This window comes from Apaloderma vittatum, unplaced genomic scaffold, assembly GCF_000703405.1.
Source record: "Apaloderma vittatum isolate BGI_N311 unplaced genomic scaffold, ASM70340v1 scaffold5047, whole genome shotgun sequence".
NCBI classification, from domain to species: Eukaryota; Metazoa; Chordata; class Aves; order Trogoniformes; family Trogonidae; genus Apaloderma; species Apaloderma vittatum.
In genome coordinates, this window is record NW_009725583.1 from 22766 (window position 1) to 32283 (window position 9518).

Here is a 9518-nt window from a genome sequence, read left to right on the forward strand (position 1 = left end):
GATGACTGACCCATTGCTGGCCCCAGAAGCTAAGGGCAGGTTTGCTGTGAGAGTGGATAAAGGATACAAGCATTCTTCAGCAATCATGAAGTTAAAAGCAGGTCACAAGAGTACCAGGATAAGCCAGACCTGATGCATTAAGAGATAATTTCCATTTCTTTGCTGAACACGCTCTCCTGACGCTGCCCAGGTGTGTGCAGGGAAGCACTGCTCTTCACCTTCCTCTGAGCTGCCTCTCTACTTATTTGTAGGTATTTTATCCTTATCTTCCACAGAGGCAATACTTAAATTATTGGTATACATCATTGTAGCAGCATAGCAGTAGTGCTCTAACACCTCTGCTAAATTATTTTCACAGGCTCACAGCTAGATTGTCATCATAGAAAACTGGACTCAATCAGCAGGGATGACTGTGCTGTTGTATGCAAAGTCTTTTAAGACAGCTGTTTCCACGGTGTTTAAGCATTATATAGAGTGAGATTCCAGCAGCATCTTGCAAGGCTGCTGGGCAGTCACTGCACATTGGAGCTGAAAACATGAGGACTTTCATTCAGACAATCCTCAACATTTTATAAGGCAAATGGAAAGCAAATGCTAGTAAATCTATGATGGTTTTATGCATGATCCAGCACTACAGTCTGTTTAGTCTTTGTCAAGACATATTTCACTAAACTCCAAAACTGTCTGTGGGCGACTTTCTATGTTTGGATAAATCTGCCCATCCTCGAAGCAACTTGCATAAAATATTTCCCCTTCCCTCCTTCCTTCTGACGACACTTTTATTCTATTTTAGAGGTATGTTTTTAACAAAATTTTGAGTGATGCTGTTGCTACTATTGCAAAGTGATACACATGCTACAACGCAAACAGCCTGTGGGACAATCACTGTGCTTTTGACTGCGTTTTAAAGGCGTCACAGTGATTAAGTAAGCCATTATGGATGTTCAAGTTTTTAAAATGTATTGATTTAAATTATGCATGTTAATGCACCTATCAACATTACAAATGTAGTTTGCTGCAAACTACTTATAATATATGAATGATAAGCCATAAATAATAACTATGGCTGTAAATTAAATTACTTGATTATGCTGCAAAGATGCACTCTAATTTGGAACAGAAAATTACTTTGAAGTGATTTCAGCAGCTGATAGTGCTTTTAGAGTAGCAGAGCTTTATGAGCCATAGTCTTCCTTAAAGCATCAAACTTTCTCACAGAATTTACACACTAACCTGTTTTTTTGGATATTGCTATGCCCTGCACGCAATGGATGTGACAGACTGACAAAATAATGACTGAAGGCATTTGTTAATCAAAATATGGAAGCACTTTAAATCAAAGACATAAATGCTTTTCTGATAGCAATTGTACAGCCTTGGGTTGGGAATCAGTGAGAGCTAAGCTCTTAGAAAGGCCTTAATTTTAAAAGAAAATGGAGTCCCACTGTCTCTACAGGAGTTACAGTTATCCTGGAATTTTTGAATACGCACAAAGAAATAATGGTAGTATTAAAAAAAAAACCTCCACCATCTACAACAGAATTTATTTGAGGCTTTCAAATACAATCTAAGTGGAAACGCAATGCTTAAGCGCTACTCTCATCATGTTTTACATTGCTGGTATAGTAGATTAGATTCTGGATGAATTTCAATAGATAGAATAACCAAAAATAACTTACCAAACATGGAGTTCTGTACCCAAAAGCTGCTTTGATAGTTTTCATGTACCTAAATGGAAAGGGATGAGGTTGTGGGAAAGTACTGGAGAGCTTGTGTTCAAGGAGCACTGAGCCTTTTCTGTATAACCCCAGTTAAGTACTGTGCCAGCATTAAAATCAGGGTAAAAGCCCAAGGTTGTTAAGGTACATGATAACAGTTCAAGGCTTACCTGGAGCTCAAGGCAATGGTAGCACTGATGGATATCCATAAGGAGACTCCTTCTGAAACCCTCTTGGCCCTAAGGACTCCCTACCCACTTTATGGGGCATGCCGATCCCTTGGGGATTGTTACACTGGGTGATAATCAATGTTGTTTTGTGAGCTGCTTCTTTAGAGTCAAGATTAACACACACTAGAGCAGGGCAAAATGCCTACGATTCATCTAGTCTGGATGAGTGATCGGATTCCTTATTACAAAGTGACAATAAAGAGACACTAATAAACAAAATATAAAACCAATCCCACTTGAGATCTAAGATCCGTGGGTATTTCCAGTTGTTTGGTACCTTTATTTTTTTTTCTAATCCGGTATCTCTAAGTGTCCCAGACACTACAAGTAGGGTTCGGGGTCCACCTCTTCCATCTGAATTCTGCCACTGTATCTGAACTTGTACATTTGCTGCTCTGAAGCCAAATACTAGGCACTTTAGGTGTGGGTTGGGTTTTTTCTCTGTATGCTTCAGTAAATGCAATTACTGGAAGATGGCATGATCATGTATCACAAGATGTTGAAGCATTCAACAGTGTTTCAAGTAAATGGGACTTGTTTGATCTCTCAGCCTGATATTATAAGTCATTCAACAGCAAGATTTGTTTTTCAAATTATTTTTTTATTTCACCTCTGCAGGATCTGGTTGGGCAACTAAATCAGAAATTTGGAGAGCTTCATCAGTTAGTCATTTCTGGGTTCTAGTTTGGATGGTTAAGAGCATATGAGCAAGATGCAAAAATGTCTGGTGTGAGAGGAGGGAACGTGCAGCATGAACATATCCTCTCCATATAGTATTGATTTGCCTTCCTGCTTCTTTCTCCCCACTAGCATGTGGATGAGCTCCCCAGCTTCATGCCCTTCTTCAGTGGCTGCTCCTCAGGATTCTTCTATTCTATAAGGTAAGGGGGAGAAAGTACTTGTGTTCCTGATCCCTTTCTACAGCAACACAGGAACCCTTCTTGTTACCTCCTGTCACGCCATATAGACTTTACTCTTCACCATAGGATGAGTGATTCTAATGAAAACACACCAAATGCATGTCAGGTTTTTAATCTACTTCTGGGGACAGAGCAGCACCACTACTTCCCTTCACTGCCAGGCCCCGCAGAACCGGTGTATTTTAATGCAGTCTGTCAGACCGGTGATGGGAATGAGGAGAATAAAGATTTCAAATCCACACAAAGGAAGACACTTATTAAATATTTGTACCTACTAATCTGACCTCATCATTTTATTTCACTTGAATCATGCCACTTCTACGAGAAACCTTTCATGACCATTCTTGGAGACCAGACATTGAGATCCCCTGGGAGAGCGTGTTCTAAGTCTCACTCAGCTGCTGAATGATGCAAGTTAGAGAAATATTGCAAATGACTCTAATATCAACAGCCAGAGCTGCACAAGCCTGACATCGCAGATTTCCCTTATCTCAGCATTTCAGATGCCCTACGGCCCATTTGCTATACATACCTACAGAGCCTGCCTGTGGGCATGGTGTCAGCTTCAGCACAAACTGGCTGAACGGCAGAGCAGTGAACAGTTGTGAAGACCTTTCTGAGGCTGTGCCAATTGCTCTACACTGCAATATTACACATTTTATCTCTAAGAAATGTGCTGCAAAGAAACTACTAAAACATAATTTCAAAAAACTTTGGTTTCAGCAGCTTTACGTGATGACTTTTTTATTGTGGAACTGGTATCTTGCCTCTGTTGTTTGAGATCTGGACAGTAAACTATTACATTATCACGAAACCCCTAGTCTGTCAGACTGATGATGAGTTGGGGAGAGTAGATTTCAGATCTCCATTGACAGAGATGAAGACAGGTATGAGATTTACAGTGACTAATATTGCCTCTCTTCATTTCATTTGAATCATGTCAATAGTCCTGTGTCACAAAAATCTCCAAGAACTGTCATGGAGGAACACGCTTCTCCCTCTTTGAAATACATCACCCTCAAGTTGGTTGAGCATGATGCTGATAATGCCAAGGTCGTGGGTTCGATCCCCATTCGGTCCCCATGTGTTGTCTGATCTAGTTGAGAGGCGTCCCTGCCATGACAGGGAGGTTGGATTAAATAATCTCTAAGGTCCCTTCCAGCCTAGGCCATTCTATGATTCTATGAAGTTCATTATCTTGGGACATTCCAGGAATCTAAGAGAATGCTGAATCCTAAATCTGGCTTGTTTTGCTGTTACGTGACACTTCATACCCGGCAGAGACACCAGAAGTGCCTGTCCCTGGCCCAGGACTGAGGTCCCCTGTGTAAGGCCAAGCTTGACTGTGAGAGGAGGTAATGGCCACAAAGTCGGTGGTGCCTACATTTACAAAGCAGGTTTGTAATCTAAGTCCAAGCAGCTTGTAATCTAAATTATATCTTAATTATCTAAATCTAGATACCAGCTGTCTAAGCTTTAGATACAAAGAAATATATATATACACATTTACATTATTTAATTAACATTTATATTTAAAACTTCCGTTGATTGATATTTCCCGTATTCGTTTCTCATGTCAATATTTTTGCAGTGTATTTGAAAGTGTATGTTGAAAACAAGGCAACTATACTTTGTCTTTGATTCTTTCTCCAGAATTGAATGATGTCACTGTTCTCCATGACCTTTTGACTTCAAAGATCAGTATTGATCAACAAATTGTGGGGGGTTTCCTACAATTTCCTACAAAGTGGTTAAAAGCCAGTTTAATTCAATAGCTGTTCAGCTGCTAATGTGTCACATCTTGAATCATTCTGATAGTCTAATTTCCAACTGAAAAGATTAAAAATTGCAATACTATGGATTAAAAAAAATATTATTTAAATTAAAAAGATCCCTACGGAGGCATGATTAAGAAAAGGAGAATTACTGTCTTCTATAAAGTCAGAGATAATCCGTTTCTTTCTAAATAATCACAGCTTTTCTAATGTATTATGCAGAGAACTCATTCTCATAATGGACTGTACCAAGCTTCCTATAACTAGCTCAGCCTTAGATATCTGTTTGGTTTTATTATTGCACTTTGAAATGGAACCTCTCTCTAGAGACATTGAAAATCAAAACACTAAAAAGACAGACATGCTTATTGTTGTCAAAATGATAAATCTTTCTAACAGTCAGTCAGCACTGAAGATGAAGACAGTACATCCTTTAATAGATAAGGTGTACTAGGTACATGTACAGTTACACTGAAAGAACAGATTTGGACCTACAACTCAGAGTTCACAAGTCCAAAGTTTCTACTGGATCTCTGGGTTCCTTGCCAGGTTCTTTGCTAAGGACGGTAACTCCTCCAATCACATCAGTTGTCGCTTGTCCTGCCCACGTGCAACATTCCTTCCTTTCTGCTCTGCCTTGGAAATCTTCAATCTCTAAATGAAAGCTTTCTCATTTCTCTGGGGGGATCAAACTGATTGACCTACTATATCACCGGCCTTATTCTATTCCAAAATGTAGATGCTTTATTCTAAAAAGTGATCGCTTTAAGAGTAATGATGCATTCCATTACTGACCTTTATTGGAGTCAGACAGGCTACAACTACATTGTGAAAGAGCTGAAGCTCCCCAGCTCTGCTTGAGGCTAATTTCAACACACATCTGCTTTCCTTATCTAAACAAGTGTCCTTGGAGCAGGGTCTGACGCAATGTACCAGTATTCCCAGGTGTGACTATTACAGAAAATACCTTTGTAGTTGAAAGTGAGGCAACATTTGAGCCTGAATTGCGCTCTAAATGCAACTCACTTCAACACAGAGATGAGTTATGAATATTTGGTTGAGTTTCTCTATGAGGAGTCACTAATAGAGAGAGATTGTGTGGGAAATAATAATTTCTCCATTTATTTCCCAGCTAAAATTTCCCTTTTCAGAAAATACAAGATCTAGGACACAAGTTAATGAACTGATCAGCTTGTGCGCTTAAAAAAAGATTTATTTACACAATGTAATTATTTGGTGGCATATATTGCCACAAAATTTTTGGAGACCAAAATAAAAATAGTTCATAAAAGAATTAATGGGAAAAAAAATGCCTCTCTTTCTCGGAAACTGCTACCATTTGAGTCAGGAAATTCCTATGCCACAAATCGCCAACAGCTTGAAAGACATACCATACTTGGAAGAAAAGTATCACTGCATGCTTCCTGTGCTGTTCTGTATTTCTTTCTTTGGCATTTCCTGTTGGCCCATGTAGATGGGGTAAAGACCACCCTGTTGTCGGAATACGGCTATTTTCATGTATGGATAGATTCTTTTAGAAAGACCATAAACTTCACGGATCAGTAGAGACATTGAAGTATTTTTTTTTCTTTTTAAGAATATGAATGCAAGGCTATGAAACGTATTACGCAGTGAAATCTTTATCTTTGTAAAATATGAAAAGAATGCAAATTGGAGCTTAAATAAATGTAAACTACTCTTAACACCTTTGAAGACTGTGAATAGTTTTCAGTTGTATCTGCACAGTATGGGCCTCATACAGCCACGTATTTGCTTAGTGAATTGACCTTGCCGAACTGCAAAAATGCTGAGTGTTGAGCAAGTAAACTAAAAGCCTAAGGAAACTTAGGGTATCAACAGTAACGTACTGTCTTTCTGGAACCTAGGTCTTGCTTCCAACCATGACAACCCCAGTGAAAGAATTTCATTACACTCAATGTGAATGTCGTCATTTTGGATGAATTAAACTTTAAGTGAGGCCCTTTGACACTGTCTTATAACATGAAAAATAGTTGGATATCTAAAATAACCTCAGTAATCATTAATTTTCTAAATGAAGGTTAGAAGGGCAGTTTCAAATCCACTTTTTTCTTTATCCTACTTTTCTGGTATTAATCAGCCTGTCCTTTGGCTCAACTGCATGGGCATTAAGAGTATCACGTTACCACTGCAAATACATGCGGCTATCAAAAAAAATCTTTTCCACCTGCATCATATAAGCTCTGTGAGACAAAGAGTTTTTTCTTGGTCACGTATTTCAACAGCATAATAGAACTTGACTCCCAAATGTTTGTAAAATATTATTCTAGGAGAGGAAAAATTATTAAATTTTTCTCTTAATTCTTTGACCTTAAGGTACAGCAATACTGAGTGCAGTCATGGTAATTCACATCTTTATGTAACACAGTGTAAGGGTTCACTGTTTGACTCAGCTATTTAGAAATGACAGCAAATACCTGATTATGGACTATCCATTCTCTAATCCTCTGGAAGAGTTTCTTCATGTCTCTAAACAACTCTATTTTACCCAGCTCCCCATTCTCCTTTCTTCAAGAAGAACCAAGTGAATTAAAATTGAGGCTTTTAAAATATGTGTCTATCCAGCTGCTGTGTTATGTCTCTCTTTTTTTTTTTTTCTGTAACAGAGATAAACCATGTTATAGTTTGAGTTAGAGGCAAGTTATGAAATCCCTGACGTGCCACAACTGTGGTCTAGACGAGTTGAATGGTTTTCTCCGGTCACAAGACAGACAACAAAAAAGAGGAATAGCAGTGAAATTATCAGCTGCTAAAGTAGTACTTTCTAAGAAGAAAGATCTGTTCAAGAACACTGTAGCTACCTCAAGGCTTGACTAAAAAGACTAATAATATATTCTAACTGCTTTTTATTTATTGTATTAAACCTATTCAGCAGCAACAGATTGTCTGACCTGCGCAGGGGATTAGTTTCCAATGAAGCTGTTATATTTCAGATTCCTAAAAGCAAAAAACCACTTGACATCTGGGAGAAAAGGGTAAAAAATACATTACAAAATTTAATGAATCCAATAGAATAAGAGTTCAACTAAAGGTGAAAAATAATCATGTTACAAATGTCAATGGGTAGTATAAGCTATTACAATAATACTTCACTCCTGGTTTTGCTTGGGTATCATTGCTGTTTTCCATTGAGTTACACCTGTGTAAAACTGGAAAACAGAACGCTTAGGCTCCTTTAATTTGTAATAGGATATAAATTATTTGGACCTGAAATTTTATTGGTTTAATGGCACGGTGTCAAAAAGTTTAAGCTACATCCATGAAAAGTATAGATTCTTCTAACTACGTACAAGTGTTAGTGCTTTTATTCAAGTTTGTACTTGACACTATGTCAATAACCAATATGAAGAAAAAAGCACAGATTTCCTTGGACACAAAAATCAAGCCCAGTGGATTTTACCTCTGTAAATCTAATTTGCTGCCCTCATGCCAGTCTAAGCTCAGTTTAATTCAGGACCGCACTGCATTAAGCCATTGAGACTGATAAACCATATTTCATGAACAAAATGCATTTCCAATTGCAGTGCAGCACCTGGAGTGTCTGAATTAACATCATCCCAGAGGACCAGGTGGCACAATTAAACCTGTATTTCACATGTTCCCATCTTGTCCCAAAAGTAGATTTGATGGAAAATAGAATGGTATGAGCTGCAAATGCTCATACCAAGGTCACCAAGGTCACACCCTTCCCTACCTTGCCAGGGAGGGCCAGTGCTCCCTTTAACATGAGAAAATTTGAGAGGGGTGGAAATCAAATCTAGACATTGTAGACCACTAGAATCCTCACACCTCATACTCATGTAACATCCTAACAGCACAGTTATGTTATAGCGTTCAGAATTTAGCGTAATACACCATGGCAGCCAGAAAAGAGAAGGATCTCTGGAGCGCAGAGCTGGCACCTCAGTAAGGAGGGACAGCAGGCAGGTCTGGCCACTGTTAGCAGCTGGAAATCAATCTCACGCACACTTGAATTCTTTTCATCTTGTGCCATTCAATTAATTCTGCGCATTTTACTTTCTTCAACACTTACTCAGAGAATGTTTTCCACCTAAAACACCCTAAACTATTGAAAATAGATGGAGTGCTTTTCCCTCTCTTAAGTGACAGTTGTTGGCATCAAATCAATATTCATGTTGACTATTCAAGAGAAAACAATATAGTTTCTGAAAACAAACTGAAAGAAAAGTGTGTGTGTTGGGAAGGGGAGGGCGGTGTCAGTTAGTGCCTATAAATAACTCATTAATACAGGAAAAAATAAAGGCCTGCAGTAAGAAATTTACTTTCTATTACTTTACACAGCCTGTATAAGGGAAACAGAAGCTATCCATGGAAACTCTTCACTGTTACTGTCAGTGCAGTATCTGCCATGGGAGTCAGCACTTCCAGCTTCCAGTGCCAGTTACCAAAACACTTTAAGTCGTTCAAGATCTCAGGTGATCTATTAAGGGACATCTTCTCATCCCCAGTACAGTGGGACAGGTACCAGAAGGTGCAGAACATAAGAACGAAAGGCTAAATGAATCACAGTGTTTGTAGGAAAAGGCTGTAGAAATACTGCAAGGAGGGAAGGGAGCATCTCCTTCCTCCCAGCCATAGTCAACAGCTATTTGTGTAATTGCATTGGCTGACTTCTTTAAAAATAGCTAATGCTGAACATAGCTGATCTAAATAAAAAAATTACAATTTTTACTACTAAGAGTATATGCAAACACTCCCCCCTTCACACTAAGCTTTTGCAAAACAATTAGAAGTGTAATTTCAATAATTGATAGGATTGTCTTTGACTTGCTTTGTTGGGTCTCTATCTCCACCTGTAAAATCTTATCAGGTGTA